The following is an 18430-nucleotide window of genomic DNA, read 5'->3' on the forward strand; positions in this document are numbered from 1 at the left end:
ATGGGCTGTGGTGTGTGTGTTTGTGTGATTGCCATAGTTCACAGACATTCTATCTCCCTTATTAGGAGACCTCTCTGCCTTGGAGGGCCTGCACCTGGTGTTGAGACATAGAGACAGGTTGGTATACTAACCACTCTGCTGCTCAGCAGCATCCTTTACTGAGTTGGCCAACGTGGTCATGAGTGTGGTTCTGGAAGAGTGTGTATATGACTGTGTATTTAAATCTGTTTGTAGCTTCCTACCTCTGTGTGTTTTAGAAGTCACCCTCTAGTTCTCCCTCCCCAGCTGTGCTTGACCAACACCTGGCCTGCAAAGTGAGCTGAAATAAAAAGAGCAGACTAATGTGCCTCCCTAAGCAGCACTAAACTCACTCCCCCTCCCCTTATGCCTCATGTGATTGCTTCTTCTTGCATGTATGGCGTGAGAGTGTTGGTTTTGTCATAGTTACAATTAATTAGCTAATTCTCCCAAACCAAATAGATGCATATTTATTGTTGCTGAGTGATCTCCACTACCATAATAGATATGCATAATTTGCTGTGTTACTGAAATGTTAAATGTGTGTGTTTTGATTCTGTGTCTGTGCAATAGGCTTCCCCATCTCAAGACCTGTGTGAGTGTAAGTCACTGGGTAAATACACCGAGATGACCTTTGCCACTGTCTAAAGCCCTTACTTCATGAGGCTCCTAGAATGTGTGTATGTGACACACGTGTCTACTGAGGAGGCCTGCTAACACATTGTGTGGGAGTCTAACCTTTGCAGAAAAAACAACACAGAGTCCCATGCCACCTGAAACACTAACAAATGTATTGTGGCATAAGCTTTTGCTCACCAGAGCTCATGTCATCAAACACAATCTTTGGAATGTGTTCCCAAGGGAATAGACCCAAGAGGCTGGCAAAAAGCCATTTTCATTGATCTATCTCACCTAAAAGCTCTGTCACTAAACCTTTGCTTGTCACACAGAGATCTATGTGGCAAAAGCTCTCTGGTCAGCAGAGCAAGACTAATTTACCTTTCAAGAAATAGCATTGGCCAATTGACAGCTTTGGCCAATTCTAGCAGCAGAAATGTTAGATTTTTGTTGAAGGAAGAACCACTCTGCATTGGAAAAGAGTAACATTTAATAAACTTCATTCATTTCATTTATTTGTTATCCATATTCATGGGTTTTGTTTTTTGCTGCTGATTGTGGCACCAGAGATCCTTTTGACTGCTGCTTCCTCACAGTCACCATTTTATCTTCCCCAAATGTCTTGGTCATTGCATCTTTCCAGGGCATTCTGGTTGATGATTGGGATGGTATGTTTTTTTGTAGAGGCTGACATTCCCCACTCACCCTCAAGAATGCTTTGGGATAACGAAACATTCAGGGTACTCTGTAAAAATAAACCAGTGGTCAAGAGTGTGGGAATGTTGAGGATAGTAGGAGAGGATATATTGATTAAATATTATCATTCCTCGCTCAAGTTAGTGAGCTAGTAGCAGAACACATTCCTTTGTACACTGCAGGAAGCTAGTTGATGGATTCATGAGAATCATTTGAGTTAAGCAATTCAGTCTGGCTTGTCCAGATTGGCTTGGTCCTGGTAAATCCCCTTTAGCTCCCTCTTAAAAACAATAACAGCACAATAGTCTTCTTCTAAAAGTAATGATAAGGTTTACTTACATTCAGTTCACAGTATGGTCCTGAAGGCAGGCTTTAGCTTGTAGTTACAGAGAAAAGTGTGGGTTCATCCTCTGTGAGGGATGAGCCCATGTGCTGCTGGTTGAGAGCCAGCAGACAGCAAAAGGCAAAATAGAGAGAAGGGATCAAGAGAGAGAGAGAGGGCTGCATGACTGGCCCTTTTGTACGGTCTGCCAGGGTCACACCCATCTACCTGGTTACACGCAGGGGGAGAATGCTCCAGACCAGGTGTGAAAGGAATTCCTCCTGGCTGGAGGAACATTCCCCAGTGTGTCCACTCTGGGCAAACAGGAAATGTTGTATTTGACTGCTTCAGTGATGTTACACCCCACAAAGAGGAGCCAGTTGCCAAGACCAATTAAAGGCAAGCCCTCGCCCCCCATTTGTTACAAAATGCATGCCACCTCTCCTTTTTTAGGGCTGTCAGAAGCCGCTATGGAAGCCACAGCTCTGTGCCCAGCTCCCTCATCTGGTGACCCATAGGGAAGGCTCTGTAGCACCCCCAGGTACCAGAATGACTCTGCACACCAAGGCTGACCATTGGCTAGCCTCTGCTCAACATGAATGCCTATAAAGGTTTCTGTTCACTCTCAGATTTTGCATGGAGAACAATAGCCCTGACCAATTCAGACCACTTATTCTCAGGCTCTGACACTTAGACATAAGCACCCACTCAATGGCTATGGCTAAGCACTGACATCCAGAGATCAGGCCATGAGTAGACATCCTGAATACAATCCAACGCAGAATCAACTGTACTTGAATTCAATGGGTCAAAGTACACTCAACTCTGTGTTGGACAGGGGCTCAGTCTATAATGCATATGCACTATAGGCAGCATGCTAACATGCCATTGGCTATTATAGCTGCAAGTAAATAGATACTACATAGGTCTGTGAAGATTTCTAAATGTATATTTAATTCAAGGTGTTCCCTGATATATATTTTCATTCCACAAATTCTTTCTTTCTTTCTTTCTTTCTTTCTTTCTTTCTTTCTTTCTTTCTTTCTTTTTCTTTTTGCATATTTAGATGAAAGTCCACAGCATTCACAAGGTTGGAAACAAAAACAAAAAATCTGGGGCTTTTCTGAGCAGAACAGGAATTAGTCAAAGTATCTGTCAATACTACTTATTACACTTTGATCTCTTCCATCCTACAAGGAGCTGTAAATGGCATACATGATATCCCTGCTTCTTTGCATCTCTCCGAGTTGAGTTAGGGTGAGAGTTAGGGACTTATCACCTGCATTGTTGAACAGAGGTTTGACTACTCTGTCTACTAAGGCTCTAATCCTATATTCACTGTCTTAGGAGTACACCCAATGGAACTCAAGTGACTTACTTCTGAGTAGATGTGTATAGGATAGTGTTGTCAGCCACACTGTTAAAATGGGGGCAGCTTCTTGGACTTCAGATCTGTGCTGGCTTCCACCAGAAGAAAATTTGCAGTTCTCTCCATTGTGAACGAAATGCCTCTAGAATGTCTAATTGACAATTACCCAGTTTATTAATACATTGCTTCACACATATCAGAAGGTGGTGCATTTAACATAGCATTTAACCGGATGAGCCCATTTCTCTGAGATGCAAATGAGATGTGTGAGTGCCACCCCTGGATGCAACCCTGGGAATATTCAAAGCACAGACAATTGCGCTCATTTGAATCAGTTAATTTTCTGATATTAATGATTACATTTGAAAAGAGCAAGACAGTGGGGGGTGGAAATGTAGAATGAAGAGGGACAAAGAGGGCTCAGTGGGATTACTAATAAAGAGAGGAATGGGCAGGGATGAAAATTATTCATGTGTACATGCTACAAAGCATATTGTAGGAAAAATGCCTAGGATTAAAAAATCTAGATCACAAATCATACAATGCAATCTAGGATCTTTTTCATAATTCTAATATAGTAAGGGATGCTTTAAAAAAAACAACTTTCATTTTCCTGTGAAGAGATAGTTTGTGTGAATAGTTCCACAACACTACGATTTGAAAGGATAGCATGAATTGAGTGTTAGTATGTTCCATACACACATAGGAACTCAAGAGTTGTATTCAGTTGAGTTGCTGTCTTTAAAAATCACATTTCTGGCTGTCAGGGTAAATTGTGAATAAATATTTAAAAGTGTAGATGCTTTTTCCAAAGCTAGAAGGCCTGAGCAAAATTGGAACCTTTGTCTTTAGAACTGTGAAGGCTTTCTTAATTTTAAATGTAAGATCCTATAGAAACAGGTATATTTGTGAACTAGCAACAATGTTTTGCCAAAGAAACTTTCTTGGGGTTCAGAATTTTTGGCCGAAGCAAAATTAAAAGCCTTTCATGCTGTTTTTATTCATTAGAGTTAGCACTGTTTTCTGATCATTCCAAGCCTCTGAAAGCAGAAGTTCAGAGCTTTACCAGAATCACTGCCCAGGACCCTGAACTTTCAAAGCAGAGAGTAGCTTTGGGGACATCATCTGGAGTTGCCTTCGCCAACCTGGTGCCAGCATGCTGCATCAACATCTACATCAACACAAAGTGTCTCTTTTGAAAGAGTGTAGTCCTTTCAGGTAAACAGGTCCACCTGAGTACTTCAAAGTGTCTCTTGTATGTGCAAATTCTGAGCAAGAAAATCTGCCCATTGCTTATTTTATCAAAGAGCTCTGCTTCTCTATTAAGCAATTTGCAAACTCATAAAGGACACACTTACTTGCCTACAATGAGCCATGTTTGTAAGGTTTCTCTCCAGTTTCCAAACCTGGCAACTAATTAAAGATCAACTAACAGTTTGTCAGCATCAGATTTTTCTTAACATCTGTGTGGGTTCAACTGCTGCTTTCAGAGCAAATTCACTTCCGTTCCAGAATCCATAAACAATAATGTCTAAGACTGAAACTCATCCCTCATACTTTGAGATACCTTTATCTCTCAGGGTGGCTACTATGGTTGTTTTACCTACACTATAGAGCCTTGTTAAATAAATTACAAGGGAGATGAAATAAGCATTTATTTTAATTAATCCCTTTGAACTAGCAGGATTCCAGGCTGCACAGATCCCTTTCTTCATCAGTTTCAAATTAAAATAAGGGTGGAAATTAACAATGTATTTCTGCCTTTTATGACAGTGGGAAATGTATTAATGCTAATATGCCACTTTAAACGAGCCCTTCTTATGAATGGGTGCAACAGTTAGTATATGTGAACTCCCCATCATTTTTTAAAATCTATTTTTAATGGATACATCACCCTATATAAATTGAATTAAGTGCAATGTACAATCACATAAAAATATAATTAACAATGGACCTATTCTGTCCAAACTATAGTTTTAAAAAACCAACTAGATTATCTAAACACCTTAGGTGAACAAAAGGGTCTTACCCTAGTGCCTGGACAATAAAAAAGCAAGAGCCTTTTGGATCAGGGCAGTGACCTATCTAGTCCAGCATCTTGTTCTCACAGTGCTTGTGTGCTTCCCATAAGCAGGACCTAATAGTACTCATCCCAGTCACGATTCTCAGCAGCTAGTATTCAGAGGCATATGTACGGCCTCCAACAGTGGAGGTATAATATAGTCCTCAGGGTTAATAAGCCATTGATAGCATTATTCTCCATGAATTTGTCCAATCCTCATTTAAAACAATCCAAGTTGGTGGTCATCACTGCCTGCTGTAGGAGCAAATTCCATGATGAACTATGCATTGTGTGCAGAAGTACCTTTTTTTTTGTCTGTCCTGCACCAGTTGAGTCCCCTTGGGGAGAGAGCTTCACAATGGGGGAACCACAGCAGATGTCTTCTGACCACTACCTGCCTCTCTTCTGATTTGTTGTTGTTTAGTCGTTTAGTCGTGTCCGACTCTTCGTGACCCCATGGACCAGAGCACGCCAGGCACTCCTGTCTTCCACTGCCTCCCTCAGTTTGGTCAAACTCATGTTTGTAGCTTCGAGAACACTGTCCAACCATCTCGTCCTCTGTTGTCCCCTTCTCCTTGTGCCCTCCATCTTTCCCAACATCAGGGTCTTTTCCAGGGAGTCTTCTCTTCTCATGAGGTGGCCAAAGTATTGGAGCCTCAGCTTCAGGATCTGTCTTTCCAGTGAGCTCTCTTCTGATAGCAGTGTCATTAGGGAATGCCACCAGCAGATGACCTCAGTATGTGTGCATGTTGACAGAGCAGCAGGTTTCCCTTGAGATACCTGGGTCCAGTTAGGTCTTTATAGGTTAGAACTAGCATCTTTATATCAGGCTTGGAAATAGATCAGCAGCCAGTGAGGCTCTTTTAATATGAGCAAGACTGGGTGTGTAGTCCCCGGCTGCAGTCCAGCTACTACATTTTTGTACTAACTGCATTTTCTGAACTGTCACCAAAGCTGCACAGGCAATGCTGGCAAGTCTTGAGATACTGTATGCAACTTATATGTCTAGTTAATTAATTGTCTAGGTTATAGGCAACTAATAGGGTGCAAAAATGGAAGCCTTGGGTGCTCTTTACAAGCCTTTTGTAAGCACCCAATTGAAAGCCCCTCTTTGAAAGTGCCCAATTGCCCGATGGCACTGTGATGTCAAGTTTGGCCTATGGGCTAGGATCTGGCTGACAGAGCCAGAAAGGTTTCATGCCCTTCACCTAGGCTGATGCTTCTGCTCTGGCATGGATTGCTGTGCTGGACAGCTGCTCTGCTGCTTTAAGCAAACTTTGCTATAGATTGCGCCTTGCCTAATGGGTTAGCTCCCCAACCTTTCCAGGATAACGGAAAGGCTCAAGGCTGCCAATAACAGAACCCAAAGTGTTTTGAGACATGTACCATTCTTTCCCACTTTGGGGATTTATCATGGCAAACACAACTGCTGTATAGATGATGCAACTGTTCAGTCATTTTTGGAAAACAGACACAGTGACTCAAGTGATCGGCACAATTCAGATTTCAGTACACTGCACCTTACTGATGAGATAGGAACTCACTCTGCTTTGTGTATTTCAATTAACTGCATGCAGTCTAGTTTTGCCTGCATTATCCAGCATATTATAGAATCTGAAAGGCATGAAGTAAGGAAGATGCACCAGGAAATCCCCAATAATTTCATGCTCTGGGAACTACAAAAACCAAGTAGACTTATCATCAATGATGTTCATGCCTTAATTTCATGTCTCTCTCAATAAGAAGTCTCAGAATAGATAGTTGTTAGCCTGCCTCATCACTTATCCTTTCATTTAGTGAAACATGGTGTTTATCAGGCACCCCTTGATGAAAGAAAGCGTAGGGAAGGTTTGGGGGGTGGAGAGAAAGCAACTTGGAACAAGATGATTGATCAGAGAAGCAATTGTTCTGCTTATTACATTCAGAAGAGCAAGACTGGAAGAAGTGGAATGTCAACGCCAATCCCAAATGTACAAACATCAGCTTCTTGGACTATGCTGACATGTCTATTAGTTCAAAAGCTCCATACAACGTGAACACATTACTAAGCACTTATTGACCAGCTCACATCTATCCACCCAGTGGGTGATAAGAAATGTCTGCATCTTTTGACCCTTTATCTTGTTGCACCATGATGGCTGCATTAGCGGACTAATTTCAGTGTCAGGACTGATGTGAGATAACAAAGGAAAACATGTCACCCAAAAGCTAAGCTGGAGTTTCTCTTGGGATGTGTAGCAGGCAGGCAGGCATTAAAAACAACTACACACCACTTCTTGTACTAAGAAAAAGCAGCCTTTAGGATCAACAGCATGTCATTTCCCCTTTTGAAGCTGGGAAGTTATCTGAGGTTACATTGGGCCTTTACATTTCTGCAAAATTCTTAGCTGTAAGACACATTATTCTGCTAATATTTATTTATTACTTTTATACCCTGTCTTTCTTCTATTATATGCAGTGTGCATGGGATTCCCAGGTAGATGGCATCTCTGGAACTTGGGGTATCCCCATACACAGAGTAGGACAACGCAGATCTCCATACCACTGGAAACCCTGAAAACCTGTTGGATCTAGACATTGCTGCCACAGGATTGGAGGGCACACCACAACAGCTGCATGGGTTCCTGACTTGCTCTCTGGTCACCCACTCAACATTCACAGGATCAGAGGAGACAGTCAACCAGGGAAGAGCTTCAGGGCCACCACCACATATGAAATTACTCAGGATAGGGAAGCTCATGAAAACACCTGTCCTGATCAGGAAAAGTTTGGAGCCTCCAGCTCATATATCATAGACTGAGCTGCTTCACTTCCTGAACCAGAGGAACAGGCAGTGGTTTCCCATCCTGACACTAATCAAGACCCTGACCTATTTAGCTTTGGCAAGGATGTTGCATCATGTGCCTTAAGATCATGTTCTGGGACCATATATAAAGTAAAATACAGGGAAGTATCTAAAGCTAGGAAACATGCCCAGTAATTTACACTCAGGAGTCATACATCCAAGTCAAGAAAGCAATATGCAAATCTCCTAGAGATTTTCCAGTGCATTTCAAATTTTGAATCTGTATTTCGTTCTGGTGGTCTGTTTTTCCCAGGTCATTCCTACCCCCATTTACCCCAAGATAATAATGGATCTGCCTTCATTTTTATTTTTTTAAAAAAAACATGGGTCTTGAAGTGAACTCGAATTCCCATTTGCCTGAGCCATGCCTGATGCACCCGACAATGATGATTCTTACCTTCGATTTAAGTTTTCTGGATCCTACTGGCATTCAGAATATAAAGCCTCCTATCTTGGCATCTTTGGGCCCATGTATTATTCATGGAGTCTCTTGTTCTTGAGCAAGTGAAGAAACCAAATAAATATTAATTCCAAAGTAATACAAAGCCTTCCATTTCTCCTGCAGCAGCTCTCGTTGCTCCAGGGACACAGGAGAATCCACCACGCGGAAAAAGTAGAAATAAATTACCTGAAAATAACACGTTATCAAACAATTATCAAAACAATTATTCTCCACTGTAATAGAAATGAACAGTCACGTTACGCTGGAATATTAAATGCTGTGCAAGGTGACAAGTGGGGAGTTCTGCCAAGTGCCTTTATTAAAAGATTTCCTTAAATCACTGCTCTGAATTGGTCTGCTTCCTGACAGGACAAATTCAGCAATAAATCGGTGAAAAGCAGAAACTGTTACTACGTTATGGTATGTGGAAGCAACTGTCACTTGAGCCCTTGACCAGTGACCTTAACTGGCTCTCGTTATCATGGCTTTCAACTATTAAAGCCATACAGATTTTTTGAAAATCTTAGCTATAGCTGATCATAGTTATGAGTTTGATCCGAAGTGTTATTGTAAACTTTAAAGATAGATTACAGAGTGATGGCTATGTTAGTCTGTTGCAGCAAATCCTTAAAAGATTATTCAATTTATTATAATACAAAGGAGCCTTTTGTGGGTCAGAGCCTGCTTTATCAGTTTTGTGAAGTGTTGTCCTTAGGCCCAAAGTAGTTCAATCTGTTTCTTTTTAGCCATTAGTCATAGGAAAACACTGCCTGCCCACCCCACCCCAGCTAAAAGAGAAGAGATGGGGTTATACCTTAATGCCTTGTTGACCCGGAAACTACAACTAATCCAGAATGCGGCAGCTAGACTGGGGACTGGGGGTGGCCGTCGAGACCACATAACACCAGTCTTGAAAGACCTACATTGGCTCCCAGTGTGTTTCCGAGCACAATTCAAAGTGTTGGTGTTGACCTTTAAAGCCCTAAACGGCCTTGGCCCGGTATACCTGAAGGAGCGTCTCCACCCCCATCATTCTGCCCGGACACTGAGGTCCAGCACTGAGGGCCTTCTGGCGGTTCCCTCACTGCAAGAAGCAAAGCTACAGGGAACCAGGCAGAGGGCCTTTTCGGTAGTGGCACCCACTCCGTGGAAGACCCTCCCATCAGATGTCAAAGAGATAAACAACTACCTGACATTTAGAAGACATCTGAAGGCAGCCCTGTTCAGGGAAGTTTTAAATATGTGACATTTTAATGTATTTTTAATCTTTGTTGGAAGCCACCCAGGGCGGCTGGGGAAACCCAGCCAGATGGGTGGGGTACAAATAATAAATTATTATTATTATTATTGTTGTTGTTGTTGTTGTTGTTGTTGTTGTTGTTGTTGTTATCATCATCATCATCATCATTATTATTATACATCAGAGACAGTCAATTATGTTCTAATAAGTCCACTTTTGACTTAGCTAACAGCAATAAAAAGTAGCACTGCATTTCCTTAAAATAATTATTAAAAAGAATTGCCCAATTTTTAAATATTCAGTTTAAAAAGGAAGAGAAGACCAGATTAAAACCAGCACTGTGATAAGTGCAAATTGCAGCTATGGATTTTCACTGGGAAAATGGCGAGTGGGGAAAGGAGTGAAGTGGTCCCAAGTAGCTTTTTTGAAAAGTGAAATGAGTTAGGACCCAATTCAGTTGTGCAACTGTCTTTTTCCTTTTTGTTTGTGGTTTCTACATTTTTATTAAATCTTCTCAATGGTGTAAAAAAGAAAAAAGGGGGGAAAAGGTGATCCCTCCCTTCTCCAGTGTCATGATCCTGATCATATTTGGTGACCCTAACTGCACTTTTGAAAGTAGCAAGTGATATGATCATAGATCTCCTGGTGTCAGATCAAGTTGTGCTCTTAATGTTCATGGCCTTGGTGAATCAGCATTGGGAGTCAAGAACGTCAGCAAACCTTTAAGATATGGTATTAACTTTAGGTGCAATAAACCACTAAAGGAAGAGGGGATTTCACATCCGGGTCAAAGAATAAACCCACCAGCATTCTTGAACACATACTCTTTGAGTTTTCTTATCAACACACACACACACACACACACACACGGGGAATCATTGATATTACACAATATTTTGTCATTACCCACAACAATTTCTGTACATCTATAGCAGTGAGGGCAAACCTTTTAGAGACCAAGTGCCCAAACTGCAACCCCAAACCCACTTATTTATGGCAAAGTGCCAACACGGTAATTTAACCTGAATACTGAGGTTTTAGTTTAGAAGGGAAGGTTGGCGCATCCACGTGGAGAGAGAGTGGAGCAAAACAGTGGTACCTCGGTTTTCGAACAGCTTAGTTCTCAAACTACTTGGAACCCGAACACTTCAAACCTGGAAATGAGTGTTCGGGTTTTCGAACTTTTTTCGGAAGCGGAAAGTGCTCTGTTCTCAGTATAACTTCTATTTCGATTGCCACACTTCCATTTTCAGAGTGAGGGAAGGCGGGCTGGGTGGCAAGCGAGCAGGCAAGGGATGTGCTCAACCTCTCAGCAGCAGGAGGAAGGCAGCCGCTTGGAACTCTGGGTGGCCCACCAATGCGTCAGCATGCTTCTGAGCACACGCACAGCACTGCGCCCTCCCCACCCATAGCGGAGAATCCCCAAGGGAAAACACGCACCCTGGAGGTTGAGGCTCCGTTTTGCATACACACACCCCAATGCCCCATCCAAGGTGCTTCTACTCAGACACAAGTTGAGCTGAGGACTTGACGCACTGCCCTCGCCTTCTGCTGGCCCTGTGCTGGGGCAAAAGTGCATGTGCCCACAAAGAGAACTCTGAGTGCCCCCTCTGGCATGTGTGCCATAGGTTCGCCACCACTGATCTACAGAACTTCCTTAATCACACTTCCAGATTAATGTTGAGAGTCCTCCCACTCTTTCATGGTTACTACACACATTTACTTTATGCATAATTCCACACAGTGTCAGTTATACAAACTATTTGAAAATAACCCAAGCTTGCAGATATTATCCTGGAGACAATGATGAATCCATTTCATATAGAGCTGTAAAAACCACCATCACATGCTGCTTTTGCTAGTACTTTGCACAGGAGCTACTACTTTGCACAAGAGTAGTGTCAGTGTACTAATGCTAGTGTACTGGAAGAAGCAAAGATCACCAGTGTCGAAGTGATGATTCTTCAACATCAACTTCATTGGACTGGTCATGTTGTGAGGATGTCTGATTATCATCTTCCAAAGAAACTACTCTATTCCAAACTTAAAAATGGAAAGCGTAATGCTGGTGGTCAACAAAAGAGGTTTAAAGACTCTCTCAAGACAAATCTAAAAAAATATAGTATAAACACCGAAAACTGGGAAACACTGGCCTGTGAGTGCTCCAATTGGAGAACAGCCTTTACCAAAGGTGTCATGGACTTTGAAGACACTTGAACTCAGGACGAAAGGGAGAAACGTGTTCAGAGGAAGGCAAGTTGGCAAACCCTCACCATGATCAATTCCCACCCGGAAACCTATGTCCCCACTGTGGAAGGATGTGTGGATCCAGAATTGGCCTCCACAGTCACTTACGGACTCACTGTTAAACCTGTGTTCATGGAAGACTATTTTGCACAAGAGCTTGGCCAGGGAAGAGTCCCAGTGGCCAGATAGAGAGGCATGGGGGGGCACATTTGGCCATTGGGCTTGAAGTGTCCCACCCCCAAGTTAGATGGTGGGGGTAGCTGGAATACTCACACCTTTGAGTTGCAGGGTAGGATTTACCCTCTTGCTGTATTCAGGAGTTTGGGCAACTTCTGATTAAATTCCAGACAGCCATGCTAGTCTGTTACAGCAAACACACACACACACACACACACAGAGAGAGAGAGAGAGAGAGAGAGAGAGCGAGAGAGAGAATTTGACTAACAGATTTCTCATGGCATAAGCTTTCATTGACCTGAACCCGCATTATCAGATGCATGAAGTGTTGTCCTCATATGGAAGATAATATCTATAGTGACAGACGAGATTAAGAACTCATGCAGGGAATACAGGAAAAATGTGAACAGTGAGACCAAAAGGCAATAAAATGCAATAATTATTTATTATTAAAGAAATCTGATCATCTCATGTTCATTTTCTTCCTTTCCAGTCCTGTTATGCAGTTTCATCTAGCTTCAGTTCCACATAATCAGGAATAGACTGATTAGTAGTTTCAATTTAGTCACCAAGGCTAGGTGCAGTGTCTCTGTTATCTACCCTCTTCCCATCCAGCCCCCACATTCTTGCATGTATCCTGCTTATTGAGTGTGAAATTTAATGAGCTCCAGCCAAATGAAGATGATTTCGAAATGCGTTCACTCTGGTTGTGTCATCTTGTTCACCTCGATTCCAGCCTTCTGTAAAATGCTCCCTGTGACAGATGTTTACCGCTCCGCTCCAATCTCACTCCTCCAATTTACTTTGTCATTCCCGCTGTAGACAGAGGTTGGCCTATCAAATAAGTTTCATTTATTTGTGCTTAGCATGCATAATGCTTATTTTCTTTTGTCTTATCACTGTTTATCCAGATTACTTGTAGCATCTTAACGTGTATTCTGGTTAATGCTATTCAAACAGAGCCTATTGGGCTGGATTCTTAAGCAATCAAGTTCACAGACAACAACTTGGAAGAAATTACTTCCAATGTATATATGACAAGCAGGAAATTGAAGGCTTCTCTCAGTGAGGCTAGAAGCCCCCAGTTCTTAGAAAAAGCTTTATGAAAAAATACTTTTACTCCAAAGGACTCTATGTGACTTTTCTGCTTTGTATAATGTCTGGTCATAAATGTTGGTGGCAAACAAGTATTAAGTTATAGCCAGCAATGTGAAAATACATGTAAATGAAATGGAAGGCAACAAAGGAAGTGTATTTAATATTTCAGCTGTACCAACTATATACTTTGAAGGAATTCCACCATGTTGCCAAGTCACAACATAAGGATAAGGAAATAGCTTTATACCAAGTCAGACTATAGCCCCTTTTAGCTCTGGGTCATCTACTGATAATCCATCTGTTGTGTTTCAGAGGTTATTTCCTAGCACTATTGGAGATAGTGAACTGGGAATCTTCTGTATACAACACACATGCTCCATCACCAATAGCTCCTCCTTAAGGATCTGGACCACGACTAGGAACAAAGGACACTGACTCATTCCCAATGAAACCATTGGTCCATCTAGCTCAGTACTATACTAGCTACACTGGACATGTTTGCGTGTAATGCTAAGGCAAAAACTAAGGTTTAGTGTGGATGCTGGCTCTCAGAAAGAGATTGCAGCAGTTTTGTTCTTGGCTACAGGTTAAGGAGGACAGAGTTTAACCACATTATTGGGTTCTGACAACACACTCAGCCAAATGTTGGCTTGGTGACTGTAATATGCAGGGTTAAAGGAATCAAGCAGGAGCAAACTGTTGCAAGCAGCATCAAACATTTCTTGAGGTGGTGGGATATAAAGAGCCAAAACAAATAGATAAATATGCTGTCAGTTAACTGTCAGCATTGAATCTGACAGAATGGAAAGATGACATTAAAGACAAGTCCAAGAGTAGTGTTCACTCTGAGTAAATGATATAGATGAATATACATAAATCACCATGAAACAACAAGCATGTTGTTGGACTGCCAACTCTTCTCAGCCCCAGCCTGCATGGGCAACGGCCAGAGGTGATGGGAGTGGGAGTCCAATGATGTTTGGAGGGCTACTTGTTCCCAACCCTGCTGCAGGCCAAAGAAAGAACCTTAGGCAATATGGAGCTGCCTTGGTGCTTTGTACCCAGGGGAAATGAAGCTTGTCTCCTACATGAAACAGTGGAAAGCCCCAAATATGACACATTCACAAAACTCTGCACCTGGAGCTTAAATGACACGGACAAAGAACACACCTTTTATCCTCAGTTAAACAACATTGAAACTTTTCCTTCCTGCGCCGCAATATTCATTATAGTTAACATAGTGTACAATCCTCACACACAAATATGCAGCAAAAGAATGGAAACTACATTCTTAAGCCACCCTAACTCAAAAGTGTATTTAAAGGGTTTTAAGACATGATTAATCTGTGATGTTGAATATTATGCCCTAAAGCACCACTTAGCCACCTCCTGAGACCCATTCCTGAGTGGCAGTGCAGCAGCATTGGGACCTGCCAAGCTCCTATAGCTGGATTATCATGAGACGTCCTCAGGACATCAGCATCAGTCCCAGCATGAACCAGGACCAGATGACCTGGGACAGCCTAACATCTAACATGGTGTCTCAGGTAGTTCTAATGATATCTTTGCTCCTGCAAAGAAGCAAAGGAGAATGGAAGGATATCATCACATAGTTAAAGTGCATGTCTGAATTTTAAAACTATTTCATATTGTTTTATTTATTGCATGTCTTGTAATTTTACTGCATCTTTATTTTGCATTGATATTATTTATTTATTTCATGAAAGTTATACACCACTTGAATGTAAAAAGCCTCAATGTGGTTTACAGAAAGATAAAGGGGGGGGGGGGAATCACAACCATACTCTAAAACATGCAGAAGTTAAAATACTAAAACAGATTAAAATTACCTCAACTTTCTAAGCCTCTGGGTAGGTTAGTGGGCACATGTGGGGTAAGGCAATCTTGTAGATAAACTGGTCCCAAGTTGTTAATATGCATTACTGTTGTTCATGCTTTCAGGGCCTTTGAGCCCAAAAGGAACATATAAATAAACCATACAACACCATAGCTAGGGCACCTTGAGGCAATCCCAAAGATCTTACTGAAATGCAGTAGATCTGGTATGCTTCCACTGGATTCATCCTACAGTTCTCGAATCCCCTGAATCATTATCATAAGCACAGTTAGGATCAAACTTTCCCTAGTACTTCAAGGTGGGGGCCAGGCCAGCAGGGAATAACCAGGCTGAGTACAGCGATACCTCGGGTTACAGACACTTCAGGTTACAGACGCTTCAGGTTACAAACTCCGCTAACCCAGAAATAGTACCTCGGGTTAAGAACTTTGCTTCAGGATGAGAACAGAAATCGTGTGGCGGCAGCGGGAAGCCCCATTAGCTAAAGTGGTACCTCAGGTTAAGAACAGTTTCAGCTTAAGAATGGACCTCCAAAGCGAATTAAGTTCTTAACCCGAGGTACTTAGATTTTCAGCTGCTGTATGGAAGCTACTGATGCAATAGGTTCATAGTCCTGCTCCTAGTCTATTGTACTCCTGGACAGTTCCTGCTCAGCACTGGTTATTCTGGCTGCTGATATTGCTGGAGAGCTCCCTTGCCTGGTTCAGAAGACATGAGGGAATCTGCTTCTCTGTAGTGCAATGCTACAACAATGTAGTATTAGCATGTGTGCCATATAGATCCAAGGCTCACACACACAACACTGCAACATTGGTTTGCATTAAAAAAATGTGGAGGTTAACTGCTTCCTTACCTGACATTCTGGCCCAGGGCGGGGGGCAGGGAACCCAGCTGGAGGCATCTCCTATCTTCTCTTCTAAACCCACTATTTGATTATTGTCCAAACCCACAGATTCAAGAGTACAGAAGCACAGGCTGCATGCACCTGACTTTGTGCAAGAACATGGCCATAGGGGTGTGTAAGGCTGTATTCTTTAAGGATACACCAGGCTTCTATGCTGATAAATTAAGAAATTAAATAATCTTGTATATAGCCAATTTACATTTTTGCAGCTTCACTTTGATTTACAATGAACTCCCTCTCTTATATACTCTAAGGCTCTTTAGGCAGAACCACAACTCAATGGTAAAGCACACAATTTACACGCAAAGTAGTCCCAGTTTCAAGCCCCCACATCTCCAAGTGAAAAGGATCTCAGATCTCAGATGATGAGAAAGACTCTCTGCCTGAGACCCTGAAGAACCACAGAGAAGACAATATTAGTCAAGACCATTAGTCTGATCTCATATAAGGGAACTTCCTATGCTCCCAAGTTCCTTAAACATAACAGCTCTGGCTAAGATTTGACCAAGAAGATTTCTGTGCATTCATCTGAGGATTGGCCCTGAGTTGATTGGGCTGGATTAAGAGAAACCTGAGAATGGAAACCTGAGAATGGTAATGCTACATTGAAAAGAACATAGGAACTTATAACACAAGAAGCTGCCTTACCCTGAGTCAGCCTGCTAGTCCATTTAGTTCAGTGGTGCCTATACTGACTGGCAGCAGCTCTCCAAAATTTTAGACAGGTTTCTGTCCTAGCCCTACCTAGAGATTCTGGGGGTTGCACCTGGGACCTTCTGCATGAAAAACAGATTATTTTCCACTGATCTTCAGCCATGTTATGTCTTAACATAATATCCTTATCATTTCTCGATGGATAATCTTGTATGCAGACCCAGCAGGAACTGAGGATGTCACTCATGGCATTGTTCCCAGAAAAGTTATGTTGAGGAATACCCAAACCCAACATAACTCTTCAATGTATATATGATCATGGGACCACTTCAAAAAATCTCATTACATACACACCAAATGTCACCTCAAAATCAGAGCTGAAGCATTTCAAGAGCAAACATGGCTTGGCATAAGGGGTCGATTCCCCTTACATTCACAGATGTGAATCAAAAGTGACACTTAATGGATTTAAGTCAGTAATTTACATCAGGTGCACTCCATGCCATATAATTTACGCAGAAAGCCAAAGTTGGAGGATGACTGTGTGAGTCACAACAGGACTAGCTGTGTCCTTCTTTTGAAATTGACTGTTAGTTTTCAATTATTCTAGCAGAGGCATCTTTTATGAGGAAATTAGGTGCCACTTACGGACATTGGAACTGGAGCAATCGTTAGAGCAGATGCCCCGTTGATCAAGCTGGAAACACAATTCCAGGCAGGTTTGGCTTCCTTGTGTCAAGACAGACAAAGAAATGTGCTTGTCCCTTGCAATAAGCTGCCCGATTTGTCCCCATTAATCTGCTCAGCAAACAGCAAGGCTGGGGATCTGGCTGTGAATGGCCAGAAGGTTGTATTCTTGTTAGTAGATTTATTACAGGAGACATCACCGCTAATTGTCCCTTTATTCTGTGATTAGTATTTGTTTGCTCAGGGCTTTCCAAAAGGAGGTTAGCTTCTCTTGTCAGATGGTTTACATAGCCTTTTCCCAAACATCACTCCAAGCAGTAGTGTTAGCATTGGGAGTGCTAATCCTCTTTGATCCCCCTGAGTTTTTTTTTTTTTATCTGTTCAAACTGAAGGAGGTCTCTCTCCTCCTCACATGCTGGTTCAGGCAGTATTTTCACTTCATTAAAATTTTAAAGATTGACAGTTGACTTATCATTTTCTCCATCTTTTGCACTCTCGGAAATTTGCCAGGCCATTCGCTCAGATGTGTCAAAGGCATCTGCACATATTGCATCCAGATGCACGTGGGAAAGCTTGTGTATGATCTCTCTCTATATATATTTATCTGAAAGAGAAAGAGGGGTGCTTTTAATGTTGCAAGCCAGCTATCTTTCTGGGCGCTTACACATATTAAAATATTTGCATGGAAGTGGTCTGCATGTGCATGCATAAGAAGGCTCTTGATAATTTATATCCTCCAGAGGACTGGGCTCTAGTCCACGAAAGCTCACACCACAATAAATCTGCTAGTTTTTAAAAGTGCCACAATATTCGTTATGATTTATATACGTGCGTGCTTAATTGATGTGATATGTGCAATATCTCTCTCTTTAGGACCTATGCGTGTTAGAACATTTCTATGTAATGCAGTTTTCTATATTAACTGTTTACTCTATGATCTCATATACATATGAAAGAGATTTTGGTGCGACTGTCATAAGTCCAAAATCAATCTGGTAGAGTTGTCCTTCTATTCCTCTAAGGCTCAGTTCAGAGGTAACAGGAAACCAGTTTCCCACTACATAAATAAGCCCTACAGTGCACCTGGGGCTCACACACTTTCCCCTCTGCGGAGAAGGGGATTGATTTTTTATTTATTTACTGCATTTATAACCCCATCTTTTTATCCAAGGAACAAGGTGGAGTACTTGGTT

At 41.9% G+C, this 18430-nt stretch overlaps 1 long non-coding RNA gene across 12 annotated transcripts in view; it reads right to left on the reverse strand.

Annotated features, from left to right (window-relative positions):
* Window positions 1-1108: 1108 nt before the first annotated feature.
* The window catches only part of LOC310695833, a 73683-nt gene continuing 56361 nt past the window's right edge, over window positions 1109-18430 (reverse strand). For 3 of the 12 annotated variants that reach the window (XR_014520260.1, XR_014520262.1, XR_014520263.1), the window contains 2 exons: window positions 12762-12870; window positions 1109-8425 (listed from right to left, as the gene is read on the reverse strand). This is a non-coding gene — a long non-coding RNA (uncharacterized lncRNA). Of the gene's footprint in view, window positions 8559-12132; window positions 12221-12761; window positions 12871-14015; window positions 14219-15845; window positions 17842-18430 lie in introns of all 12 variants that reach the window. The other 9 variants (XR_014520252.1, XR_014520255.1, XR_014520257.1 and 6 more) reach the window with 8 other exon arrangements.

This window comes from Podarcis liolepis (assembly GCF_965112155.1).
Source record: "Podarcis liolepis genome assembly, chromosome: 16".
In the NCBI taxonomy this organism is placed as follows: Eukaryota; Metazoa; Chordata; class Lepidosauria; order Squamata; family Lacertidae; genus Podarcis; species Podarcis liolepis.